General features: G+C 36.5%; 1 long non-coding RNA gene across 1 annotated transcript in view; it reads right to left on the bottom strand.

The window, feature by feature from the left end:
• The window catches only part of LOC105482224 (uncharacterized), a 47295-nt gene extending 40558 nt beyond the window's left edge, over window positions 1-6737 (bottom strand). Inside the window, exon 1 of the long non-coding RNA XR_987461.3 lies at window positions 6485-6737. This is a non-coding gene — a long non-coding RNA (uncharacterized lncRNA). The remainder of the gene's footprint in view (window positions 1-6484) is intronic.
• Window positions 6738-13103: the final 6366 nt, after the last annotated feature.

Here is a 13103-nt window from a genome sequence, read left to right as displayed (position 1 = left end):
ATGCATCAAAACTTTATTCTTTTTGCTTAGAATTGTTTTGGCCATTATGACTCTTTTTTAGTTCCATATTAATTTTAGAATAGTTTTTCTAATTCTGTGAAAAATAATATTGATAATTTGGTAAGAATAGCATTAAATCTGCAGCTTGTTTTGGACAGTCTGGCCATTTTAATGATATTGATTATTCCAATCCATAAGCATGGAATGCTTTTCCATTTATTTATGTCATCTATGATTTACTTTATCAGTGTTTTGCAGTTTTCCTCATAGAGTTCTCTCACCTCCTTAGTTAGATGTATTCCTAAGGATTTTATTTTTCTGTGTGGCTATTGTAAATGGATTGCATTCTTGATTTGGTTATCAGCTTGAACGTTATTGGAGTATGGAAATGCTACTGATTTGTGTATGTTGAATTCATATCCTAAGACTTGGCTGAAGTAGTTTAACAGATCTAGAAGTCTTTTCACAGGATCTTTATGGTTTTCTAGGTATATAATTGTATCATCAGTGAAGAGAGACAATTTGACTTCCACTTTTTCTATGTGGATGTTTTGCATTTCTTTCTCTTGCCTGATTGCTCTGGTAAGAACTTCAAGTACTACGTTGAATAGAAGTGGTGAGAGTGGACATCCTTGTCTTGTTTCAGGTTTTAGAAAGAGTGCTTCCAACTTCTTCCTGTTCAGTATAATGTTGGCTCTTTGTTTGTTATCAATACCCCTCATTATTTTGAGGTATGTTCCTTCAATACCAAGTTTATTGAGAGATTTTATCATGAAGGGATGCTGGATTTTATCAAAATCTTTTTCTGTGTCTTTTGAGATCATCATATGGTTTTACTTTTTATTTTATTCTGTTTATGTTGTAAATCTCATTTATTGATTTGTATATGTTGTACCCCCTTTTATCCTGGCAATAAAACCTACTTGATAATGGTGAATTAGCTTTGTGATGTGCTGCCAGATTTGGTTTGCTAGTATTTTATGGAGGATTTTTCATCTACGTTCATCAGGGATATTGGTCTGTAGCTTACTTTTTTGTTGTGTTTTTGCCAGATTTTGTTATCAGGATAATACCAGTTTCCTGGAATGAGTTAGGGAAGACTCCCTCTTCCTCAAGTTTTTGGAATAAATTTATTATGATTGGTATCAGCACATTTTTATATGTCTGGCAGAATTTGACTATGAATTCATCTAATCCAGGGACTTTTGGATTGGTAGGGTTTTTTTTTTTTCCTTACAGATTCAATTTCATTATTCATTATTAGTCTGTTCAATATTTCTGTTTCTTCCTGGTTCAATCTTTGAAGGTAGTGCTTTCCAGGAATTCATGCATTTCCTTTAGGTTTTCTAGTTTGTGTGTACAGAGATGTTCATAATAGTCCCTGAGGATCTTTTGCATTTCTGTGGGATCAGAAATAAACTCTTGTCATTTCTGATTGTGCTTATTTGAATCTTCTTTTTTTTCCTCTGTTAATTTAGCTAGTGGTCTATCAATGTTGTTGATAAAATGAAAGAACTTTTCATTTCATTCATCTTTTGCATGGTGTTTGGGGGGTCTAAATTTCACTTAGTTCTTCTCTGATTGTAGTTATTTCTTTTCGTTTGTTAATTTTGGGTTTAGTTTCTTTTGTTTTTCTAGTTCCTTCATGTGTGAGGTTAGGTTGTTTATTTGCAAACTTTCTATTTTCTTGATGTAGGCATTTAGTGCTATAAACTTCCCTCTAAACAGTGCTATTGCTGTATCCCAGAGGTTTCTGTCTGTTCTTTCTCTGTTTTCATTTGCTTCAAAGAGTGTTTGATTTCTGCCTTAATTTTGTTGCTTACCCCAAAGTAAGTTGTAAGTTGTTTAGTTTCCATTAACTTGTGTGGCTTTAAGAGTTCCTCTTTGTATTGATTTCTATTTTTATTTCACTGTGGCTCATGAAGATGCTTGGTATAATTCATATTTGAATGTGTTGAGACTTGATTTATGACTGAGCATGTGGTCAATCTTGGTCAATCTTAGTCAATCTTAGGTAGTTTCATGTGCAGATGAGAAGAAAGCACATTCTGTGGTTGTTGCAAGGAGTATTCTGTAGATTTCTATGATGCTGAATTGCTCCATGTCAAATTTAAGTCCAAAATTTATTCCCAAAGTGCTGGTATTACAGACATGAGCCACCATGCTTGTTCCCTGTTTTCAATAATGAATAGAACATCCAGACAGAAAATCAATAAGAAATAAGAAACAGCAGCCATGAGCAACAATAGACCCAATGTACTTAACAGAAAAATGCAGAACTTTCCACCCAACAGCAGAATGCACATTCTTCTCAAGTTCACATGAAACCTTCTCCAGAACAGATCACATGTCAGGTGACAAAATAAGTCTTAGCAAATATAAGAATATTAAATTAATACCAAGTGTCTTCTCAGACCACAATGTAATAAAACAAAAGATCAAAATTAGAAAGCAAACAAGAAAATTAGCAAATATATGGAAACCAAATGACACTCTCTTGAACAATTATTGAGTAAAAGAGAACATCAATAGAATATTTTAAAAAGACCTTGATACAAACAAAAATGCAAATAAAATCATCAGAATTTATGGAATGCTGTGAAAACATTATAAAGAGTTTATAGCACTGAACACCAATATTTTTTTAAAAGAAAGATCTGTATAAATCAATACTACTTTACAACTGAAAGAACTAAAATAAGCAGAAAGTCAGAAAAAAAAAAAGAAAGAAGAAAGGAAATAACATTAACTAGAGTAAAAGTACACAAGGTAGGAGTAGAAAAACAGAAAAAAAAAAAAAACAAAAATTGTTTTTTTAAAAGATAAATGAAATTGACCAACCCTTATCTAAGATAAAAATGGAGAATACTCAAATAAACAAAATCAGAAATTAAGGAGTAAACATTGCAATGCATAACACAGAAATAAAAAAGATCACAGGGCATTATGATGAACAATTATATGCCAACAAATTCGACAACCTGGAAGACTTGGATAAATTCCTAGAAACATACAATTTACCAAGACTAATTCAAGAAGAAATAGAAAGCCTGCACAAACCATTAACAAATACATTACATCTGCTCTCAAAACTCTTCAACAAAGAATAGCACAGTATCAGGTGGCTTCACGGGGAAAGTCTACCAAACATCCAAATAATTAATATCGACCCCTTTTATACCCTTCCAAAAGATAGAGGAACAAACACTGTCAAATTCATTTTGTGTGGCTTGGTTCCAAAACCAGGAAAAGGAAATGCAAGAAAACTACAAACCATAGCCCTTAAAAAAGCTGGAGCCATCACACTATCTGATCTCAAAATATGCTACATAGCTACAGTAATCAAAATATCATGTTACTGGCACAATAAAGACATATAGACCAATGGACAGAAGAGAGGACCAAGAAATAAAACCACACCTTTACAGTTAACTGATCTTTGACACAGGTGTCAAGAACATACAATGGAGAAAGGACAATCTCTTTAATAAATGGTGTTGAGACAACTGGATATACGCATGCAGAAGAATGAAATTATACCCTTATTTCACCCCATATTTCACAAAAATCAACTCAAAATGCTTAAAATATTTTGTCTTATACTGGAAGCTAAAACTTCTAGAAGAAAACATGAAGAAAAACCATCTTGGCATTGATCTTGGCAATAATTTTCTGGATATTACCAAGCACAGGTATGAAAAGCACAGGCAACAAAAGCAAAAATAGGCAAATGAGATTATGTCAGACTAAAAATCTCCTGTATTGCAAAGGGAACAATCAACAAAACCACAAGGCAATATTAACAATGGGAAAAATATTTCCAACCCATATATCTGATAAGAAGTTAATATCCAAAATATATAAAGGACTTATGCAATTCAGTACCAAAAGAAAAACTCAATTAAAAAATAGTCAAAAAGACTTAAATAAACAGTTTTCAAAAGAATATATTCAGATGGTCAAAAAGCCCATGAAAAGTTACTCAAAGTCTCTAAACATTAGGGAAATACAAACCAAACAAAAATTGAGACATCACCTCACATGTTAGAATGACTGTTACCCAAAAGACAAAAGATATCAAGCATTAGAGAGGATGTGGAGAAAAGGCAACGTTGTATACCGTTGGTAGAAATGTAAATTGGTATAGCCATTATGGCAAAGAGTATACATGTTCCTTAAAAAAAAAAAAAAAAAAACTATCACATGATCCAGTAATCCTACTACTGGGTATACATCCAAATAATTTGAAAACAGAATCTTTCCCATGTTAATTGTAGCATTATTCACAATAGTCAAGATATGTGGCATATTATTTAGCCTTCAAAAGGAAGAAAATTCTGCCATAGGTGCAGCTGGAAGCCATTACACTAAGCAAAATAAGTAACCCAGAGAAAGTGAAATACTGCATGATCTCACATACATGTGAAACCTAAAATAATAGAACTTACAGAAGCAGAAAGAGTAGAATGGTAGTTTGCAGGGGGCTGGAGGGAGGAAGATATGCAGTAACGTTGGTCGAAGGATACAAATCTTTAGTTATGCAAGATGAATAATTTCTGGAGATCTAATATACACTGTGGTAATAATTATTAAAAACAGTGCATTGCAAACTTGAAATTTCTTAAAAAGATAAATTAAGTCTTCTCACCATACATACATAATTGGTAAATCTGTAGAGGCAATAAATACATTAATTAGCTGGAATTTACAATGTATACGTATATCAAAACATCAAATTGTACACTTTAAATACATAAAATATTGTCAATAGTCTCTCAGTAAACCTGTTAAAAATGTGAATTTGATTGTGCTGATAGTTATACAACTCTGTAGATATACCAAAATCTATTGAATCTGTACACTTTATAAGGGTGAATTGTATGTGAATTTTATCTCAATAAAGCTATTTACAAAACACACACACACACACACACACACACACACACACACACACACAAAAGACAGTTGTGTTCCAGAATCCATGTTCTGTTTGTTTTTCAGAAACCATGTTTTTCACTATTATTCTGCACTGCATCTCACGCTAAATTAGAATAGGGAGCATTTTTCTGGCAGGGCGTGGTGTCTCACACCTGTAATCCCATCACTTTGGGAGGCCCAGGTGGGCAGATCACTTACAGCCAGCTGTTTGAGACCAGCCTGGCCAACATGGTGAAACCTCGTCTCTACTAAAACTACAAAAACATTAGCTGGGCATGGTGGCGCATGCCTGTGATTCCAGCTGCTAGGGATGCTGAGGCACGAGAATGGCTTGAACACAGACTGAGGTTGCAGTGATCTGAGATCGCACCACTGCCCTCAAGCCTGGGTGACACAGCAAGACTCTGTCTCAAAAATAAGAAAAACAAAACAAAAGAGTGGAAGCATTTTTCAATGAAAACCCTAATTAGTACATGTAAATTGTCTTGATTTAGCCATTTCACAATATACACATATTTCACCATATCATCTTGTATGCAATAAATATATACAGTTTTTGTCAATTTAAAACATTAGTTAATATAAAATAAAATAAGATTTTACTTTTTTAAAAAAGAAAATACTAATCAGTATATGCTCAGGTCACTGAACTGACATCTGACCCACTAGTCAGGGTGGAGACAAATCAGTGTATCCCATTTATAGGTACAATCATCAGAGCTGATCAAATTCAGTGAAAAAAGAAAACAAAACAATAATCTTGAGTCATTTTGAAACACATACTTAAAGTTTTAGTTCTCTTAATCATGAAATATATATTTTTTAGTAGTAGTACCTTCACACAAGGAGAAAATAGTAAATGACAACTAGCAAACCACCGCCGATATAAGAGAATAAAATTTTACCATGTCGGGCTTATAGAATATAATCACGGTTGCCTTGAACATTATGAATATAGTAAGTGTGAGACAAGCTACTGCATTTTTATTCTTATTGTCATGGCTGTGGGACAGGAGTAAGAAGAATTCTCCATTGTCAGGCATGTACCTGATCTGCTAATTCTGGAGACAAAAATCTCTGCTGGCCGCAATGCTCACAGTGAGTGCTGCCTGCCCAGTATGACTGCGCAGTGGCAGTATCAGGTGTGGATTCCTCAGTGGGGTCCCTGCCAGGGTGGCTATGCTCAGAATTCAGTAAGTGTGCTGGGCTTCTTGGTTAAGTATTGATGGTGGAAAAGTGTGTTTGTTTTAAGCTTAGGCTGTATTTCAATTATCACAGCTCGTTGTTTTCCTTATGTATTAAAAGAACCACCAGGTGATAAGCTGCTCTCCTTTGAAGCCTTTCATAACAACTTTTTCACCTTTTGCCTGTGTATCAGCTTTTCCTGCCTAATAAATCACCTCAAAACTTAGCGTTTTAAAACACCTAAAATGTATTTAAACTTCGCTGGGTGGTTCTTTGACCGGCCTGGGATATGCTCGTCCTTGTGCCTCTATCTCGCTGGCTTCCAGAACAGCTCAGCGTTGGTTGCTCAAGGGGGCCTCACCTGGGGTGGCTGCTTCAGGTTTCATGGGTCTCTCATCATCTCCGGACTAGGCTGGGATTGTTCCTATGGTCTCAGAAGGGCTTCAAGAGTTGCCTCTGAATGAAATCTCTCAGGTGTTCTGGCCTGGTATCCACCTTCTATTGTTACTGGAAGATCGCAAAAAAGGCCATAGCTTCTATAAAGTGGACCCGGAAGCAGAACGCCACCATTCCTAGTCTCTACTCCTGGGATTCCTTTATCTGACCTTACCTGCTCCGAGGACCCAGCCTCGCCTAAGCGCGACCCTGCGCATGCGCACGCAGTAGCACAGCCTCCCCCGCGTCCACCTTCCTGCCCGCTGCGGCGCCCAAATGGGGATGACTGTGCTCCTTTTTCCATTGAAAAATAAAATCTAACTTTCAGTGAGGTTGGAATTTGTTCAGCGCGATTGTTTCAGAATTGTAGAGGAGAAGTTCTCCACAATATATCTCCCCTGAAGTCATGGTCTCTTCATAATGACATGTTGAAAATTAACATCTATTGAAAAAACAAGTGTATCAAGGAAAACATGAGGAATTTGTTTACATCCGAGGTAAGCATAGTGAATACAATCATAAAAACCATTGATGAGAAATGACAACAGAGGCCCCTCCCCAGGTCTGCTCTGCCCTGCTGGCGCTCCCGGGGACTGATTGTCCCTCTACCAGCAGTAGAGACTTAGGGTTATTTATGGATGACAGATAATTTCACTGGCTTTCTGCTTACTGAAACCTCTGATCTGATTTTAACTGCGAATTTAAAAATAAAGAAGACTCCTTAGTTTCCCCAACCTCTCCTCATCCTGTCAAAATCCTCTGGCTTTTGGAGGAAATTCACTATCTTGTGCTTTTAGAAGGTACATTTAAATTTTGAACACGTGGTATAGCACAGGCACCCACCAGTCACCCCAGAGGCTGGCTGTGGAGCCAAGCATCCGTCCTTTCGGTCATGGGAAGGGCGTAGGGAAGATGCCAGGGCTCCAGGGAATAAAAAGGCTGGGGAAAGGGAGGAGTGGAGAGGGAGTTTTTGGATGGCTTGGTGTAATGACCAGTTTCTCACTGGAAAACAATATTTTAATATTTTAACACCAGTATTGCTCTACCAGTATGAATCAGTTAAGTATCAAGACTTTGTGAGTTCCTTAAAAGCAGAGACTTTTATTTTTCATTAAACACCACAGTTCCACAAGCATTTATCTGCAATTCTGAAATCTAAAATCTTGAAGAAAACACAAATTGTCTCTATAACTTCTCTGACTGTAAAAACTGGTTTATTTTGACTTGAGACCATTTATAAACTTTAGTATTCCTAAGTGAATAGTCATGATTTTCACTGCTGACACATTAATGTGTTTGATTATAGCATACTGCTCAGGGTCCCCCCGGGGGGGTATTTTGTAATAGAAAATACATGCACTGTTTTACTTTCCTAAAATTTGAAAAAAAAATGCATTCTGGAGCACATCTGTTCCCAAAAGTTTTGATAAAGGATTGTGTACGGATACTACCCAGCTTGGTGTGTGCTCTGAGGCAGAGTGGGTAGTCAACAAATTCTGTGTTGTTCAGTGAAACTGCCTAGGTGCGTTTAAATTTTGATTGATTAGATGAAATGGCAAAAGGGATGAAAAAACAGTTTCTGCCCAGACTCAGTTTTGTACACTTATTTTTATTTTTATTTTTTTTGGAGACAGAGTCTAGCGCTATTGCCCAGGGCGGAGTGCGTGCAGTGGCACAACTTTGGCTCACTGCAACCTCCACCTCCCGGGTTCAAGCAATTCTCCTGCCTCCCGAGTAGCTGGGATTACAGGCATGCACCACTATGCCTGGCTAATTTTTGTATTTTTAGTAGAGATGGAGTTTCGCCATGTTGGCCAGGCTGGTATTGAACTCCTGACCTCAAGTAATCTGCACAACGTGGCCTCCCAAACTGCTGGGATTACAGGCACTGTGCCTGACATGTACACCTTTTTGAATCTGTAACAGAGCCAATAGTATTCATGGATTTACATTACTCCATTGTTTACTCCACATATACAAAAAATAATGTTTTCTTATCATTTACAGACAGACCATGTCCAAATATAGGTCTTAAGCAATATACCCATGTGACTAATTCTGCACTTTTATAATCTCTTAAGGTTATACGTGAAGACACATATGGAAAATATTCATAATCTTATTTATATGTTAGTAATAAGGTTTAAAGGAAGATAAATGTCAATTTATGAAAGAATGTACTTCATTTTGCCTGGAAATGTTTCCAGTGTTCAAAATTACTCTGATGTCACTTTGTGAATAGTCAAATTGGCTTTTATACACTTAAAGTGATTAAAAATATATAAAATGTAGCCCTCAGAAGTATCAGAAATTGTCTCATTGGAATAATGTGAAAGAAATATTAAAGATTGAAGAGATAGGAGAAATCCCAATATTTTGAAATACAGATTCATATGAATATTTCTGCAAGATGAATTAACGTGAACCCACTGGAAAGCCATCAAGTTTTATCAATAAAGGATTATCCTCAAATCACAGTCACACAGCATGGATAGGAAATGTCATAAAGCCCAGAATCATAAAATGATGGGAAAGGAAAAGGAAGCAAAACCAGATAAACTTGAAGTCTAGGAATACTGAAAGTGGAATGAGGAGGGGAGATAGTCCCTCCAGAAGGGATGGAAGTGGGTGTGGGGAAGAGAATCCCAAGCACTCAAAAGGCTTGGAAACCCTGGGCAGTGAGAGAGCTGAGTGCAGGCCTGAAACACTATCTGGACTGTATGAAGAATCCATTCCGAAGGAAAGACATGGGAAGCAGGTAAATCAACTGTAAGATCACTGCAATAAATCAGCTTAGGCATGATGAGACACTGAACCAGAGAAGTGATGGTGAGGTTGAAAAAATATGGTGAGGAGAGACTGAATAATAATACACTAAATTTCTTTTCGACTTAAATCCTAGAATCAAGCTAATGTGTTACTCATAAGCCTAGGCTGATGAGCTAGAAGTTGATAGATCTTGCCTCTTTCAGCATATTTCTACATTTTTGTAAAGAAAGTTTACTTAAGATTAATGAGTACATGCAAGGCAATGGTTAGAGACGTTTTGTGAATGTTTCACGAGGAACTGAAGACATATAGCAGCTTCTGCACAATTGTCATAATCTGATGTATTTTACCACTGTTTTCTGTCACCTTCATGGGAAAAAGCATAAAGGAAAGACATACAGACCTGTCCTTGATGAGGTCTGACAATGGGCAATGGTAATGTTCCTTTTGTTCAAAACATAATTCTTCTTCATGATAAACTCAGAAGTAATAGAAACTACATTGAGAAGGGGGTGACTACAATTATGTGAAGTTCCTTTTTGTTGTGCTTTAAACACATAAAAGATATCATTTCATAAAAATCACTTGCGTTACACCATAATCCAATAGGATATTAAGCATTTATTTGAGGATAAAATTCTAGGATTATTAATCTATATAAAACCAAATTCTTCAGCATTGAGGAAAGTAGAAGAAATTTCCCAAAGGAATTTCGACTTTTCTCTAACCCTAAAAAAAAGCACCAATTCAAATTTTTATCAATAAACTTTTAAATAAGATAATACATATGTTTTTAAAAATAAAACACCCCTTCTATTAGGTTTATTTATGTATTCTGCCTTTTCGAGGAAGTTAGTTCTTAGAGTTTTTCTGACTTGAACAGTTTTATAAAGTATAAAGAATTGAATAAAGTAACCACCCACACATTCACCTTAAATTTCTTCCATTATTTGCAACGTATTTCCTTTATGTTGATATTGAGCAGTGTTGCTCAGTTACACTTTATAGTGAATCTTACAAATACTTTATTATAGCTAAGCTGTTTACCATTACTAATGATGTAAAAGTGAAAACTATTATTTCTTTCTTTCTTTCTTTTTTTTTTTTTTTTTTTTTTTTTTGAGACGGAGTCTCACTCTGTCGCCCCGGCTGGAGGGCTGGAGTGCAGTGGCGCGATCTCGGCTCACTGCAAGCTCCGCCTCCCTCCCGGGTTCACACCTTTCTCCTGCCTCAGCCTCCCGAGTAGCTGGGACTACAGGTGCCACTGCGCCCGGCTTTTTTTTGTATTTTTAGTAGAGACAGGGTTTCACCGTGTTAGCCAGGATGGTCTCGATCTCCTGACCTCACGCTCCGCCCGCCTTGGCCTCCCAAAGTGCTGGGATTACAAGTGTGAGCCACCGTGCCCGGCCAAAACTATTATTTCTTGATGTATACTTTGTCAAAAAAAAAACAAACGAGTTTGCATATTTGATTATCGAGTGAACGTATTGCATACGGTAGTATGGGAACTAGCTTGTTCTGTGACTTTAGGCACTTCTCTATACCTAGGCTTCAATTTCCTCATCAGTAAAATTAAGAACAAGTAAGAATGATCTCTATAATCTGGATATGCAATACATATTCTGAGAAAATGAATTTTTCCACTATTGTTAAAATATCAATATTTCAAATCAAGTATATTAAGGAATACTTGTGCATCCATTTGTAATATTTTATAATATATTGTAGGTGACTAATAAGTATGTTTTCAAGAGTAAAGTATTCTGTTAATTTTTCGGGAGCTTGTCTTCAATAAACTGCCTATGTGCTATTACTGATACACTTCTGGACAAGGACAAATTTAGGAAGAAAATTTAAGACAAAATATCAAGACACTAATAGCCTTTACGACTGAATAATCTAGCCTCACCGATATGGATATTTCCTAATAAACTAACAGATGATTCTGGAAATGCAGGTAGATTTTTTTCTGTTAGGTCTCTTTTAGAGAGATTTTCTCTGAGCCTTTTGATTCAATGATAAATATGAGAACTGAAGATTTCCTTGTCAATAGTGAATCATAAAGTTCTGACCACCGGGAAACACTCCTGGAGAAGCGTGTCTAAGGAAGACAGAGTTGAGCAAAGAACTTAGGAAAAAGGTCTTTGTATGTTCTCCAGTTACAGTGTCTTTACCCATTTGGAGGTGGTGGAATTTACATCAGTCATTGAAATGACTCTTTTTAAAAATTTAATTTAATTTAATTTTACGTTCCAGGATACATGTGCAGGATGTAAACATATGCCATGGTGGTTTGCCACACCTACCAACCCATCACTAGGTATTAAACCCCACATGCATTAGCTATTTATCCTGATGCTCTCCCTCCCACTGTGACCCAGCTTGTGATGTTCTCCTCCTTGTGTCCATGTGTTCTCATTGTTCAGCTTCCACTTATAAGAGAGAACATGTGGTGTTTGGTTTTCTCTTAATATCTACTCTTAATCGTTTTACATGAAAGAAACTTGTAAGGTATGTATACCTGAACATATTTACTGCACTGTACTTGTTCCAGTTTCAGATGAGATAGTCTTGTCATGCTATCAGCTGCCCTTTTCCATAAGACACTTGTTTCCCCTTGACGTAAGGGTCCCACTTCATGCTTCCTGAAGCATTGCAATCTTTTCAAAACTTAAACATCTTTGTGGGGTCCCTGAATCTTGTAGCTTTTTGACCTTTTTAAGGAATAACATTCTACCTTGGTTGTAGAAATGCCTTTCTTCTGTGTTGGTGTCAATTAAATTGAATTTAATGGGCATCCCCTCTAAATCCGGCATTGTGTTAGGTTTTCTAAGAGACTGAAAAGAAAAAATAATATGTGAGCCTGAGTCTTGGGCATAGTCCCTCCTCAGCTTCCTTCCCCTCACCTGAGTTCAAAGATTCCCTCACAGTGCATCTCCTGTCTTGTCCCAACTGTCAAGCCATTTCATGTTTTCAGCAAGAATATCAATAATTGAACAAGGAACCTGACCTCACCATTAAACTGTGCTCCTCAAACATTAGATTCGGTTGTCTGATCACAATGGCTGGGTTGCTGCACACTTCGCCAAATACATATGTCACTAGTAATCACAGGCAGGGACTTGAGCAGAAGTGATACCATGTGCTTCCGTGGTTTTTGAATCAAAACACTCACCACCTCCTTCCCAGGATGGCTCATTACAGTTAGGTAATTAGACTTCATCTGCCTGGTAAACTACAAAGTACATAAATTGCTTGGCATAAAGTTTTCCTTTGCCTTTTCCCCTCTGTGTGGTATAGTTTCTGCCAGAAAAGCTGCTGCCAGATCAGTGTTCCTCTCAGTTTGGATAGTTTTTGCCATTTTTAGAATCCAACATAAGTAACATTCCCCCTGATTCCAACCACCAACTTGTTTAACCCATTGAATTGATTTGAATCAGAAGAACCACTATTTTATATTGCTCCTGAGATTGGAGCTTCTCTTTCTAATGATCCCTGGAATCGCACTTTGAATACTACACATTGAGCCATCTGATGGTTCTCGATGGGAATTTATAACCTTAGAGTTTTCATTAACATGGGAGAAAAAAATATTTTTAAGCAAAGCTGGAATCAAATCCCACCAACCAGAGCTGATTTCTGGGATGGTAGAATGAGAATATCAGTTTCTTACCTTCCAAACATTATCTTCCTTTACAAATCAGTCTGCCCACCCAACAAATTTCATCCTTTAGTAGCATTATAATTCTTCCAGATTTTAAACTTCAAAGTTTTCT

Source organism: Macaca nemestrina, chromosome 8 (genome assembly GCF_043159975.1).
Source record: "Macaca nemestrina isolate mMacNem1 chromosome 8, mMacNem.hap1, whole genome shotgun sequence".
In the NCBI taxonomy this organism is placed as follows: Eukaryota; Metazoa; Chordata; class Mammalia; order Primates; family Cercopithecidae; genus Macaca; species Macaca nemestrina.
Note: the sequence above shows the minus strand (reverse complement) of the source record. Positions and strands in the feature narration are given on the sequence as shown.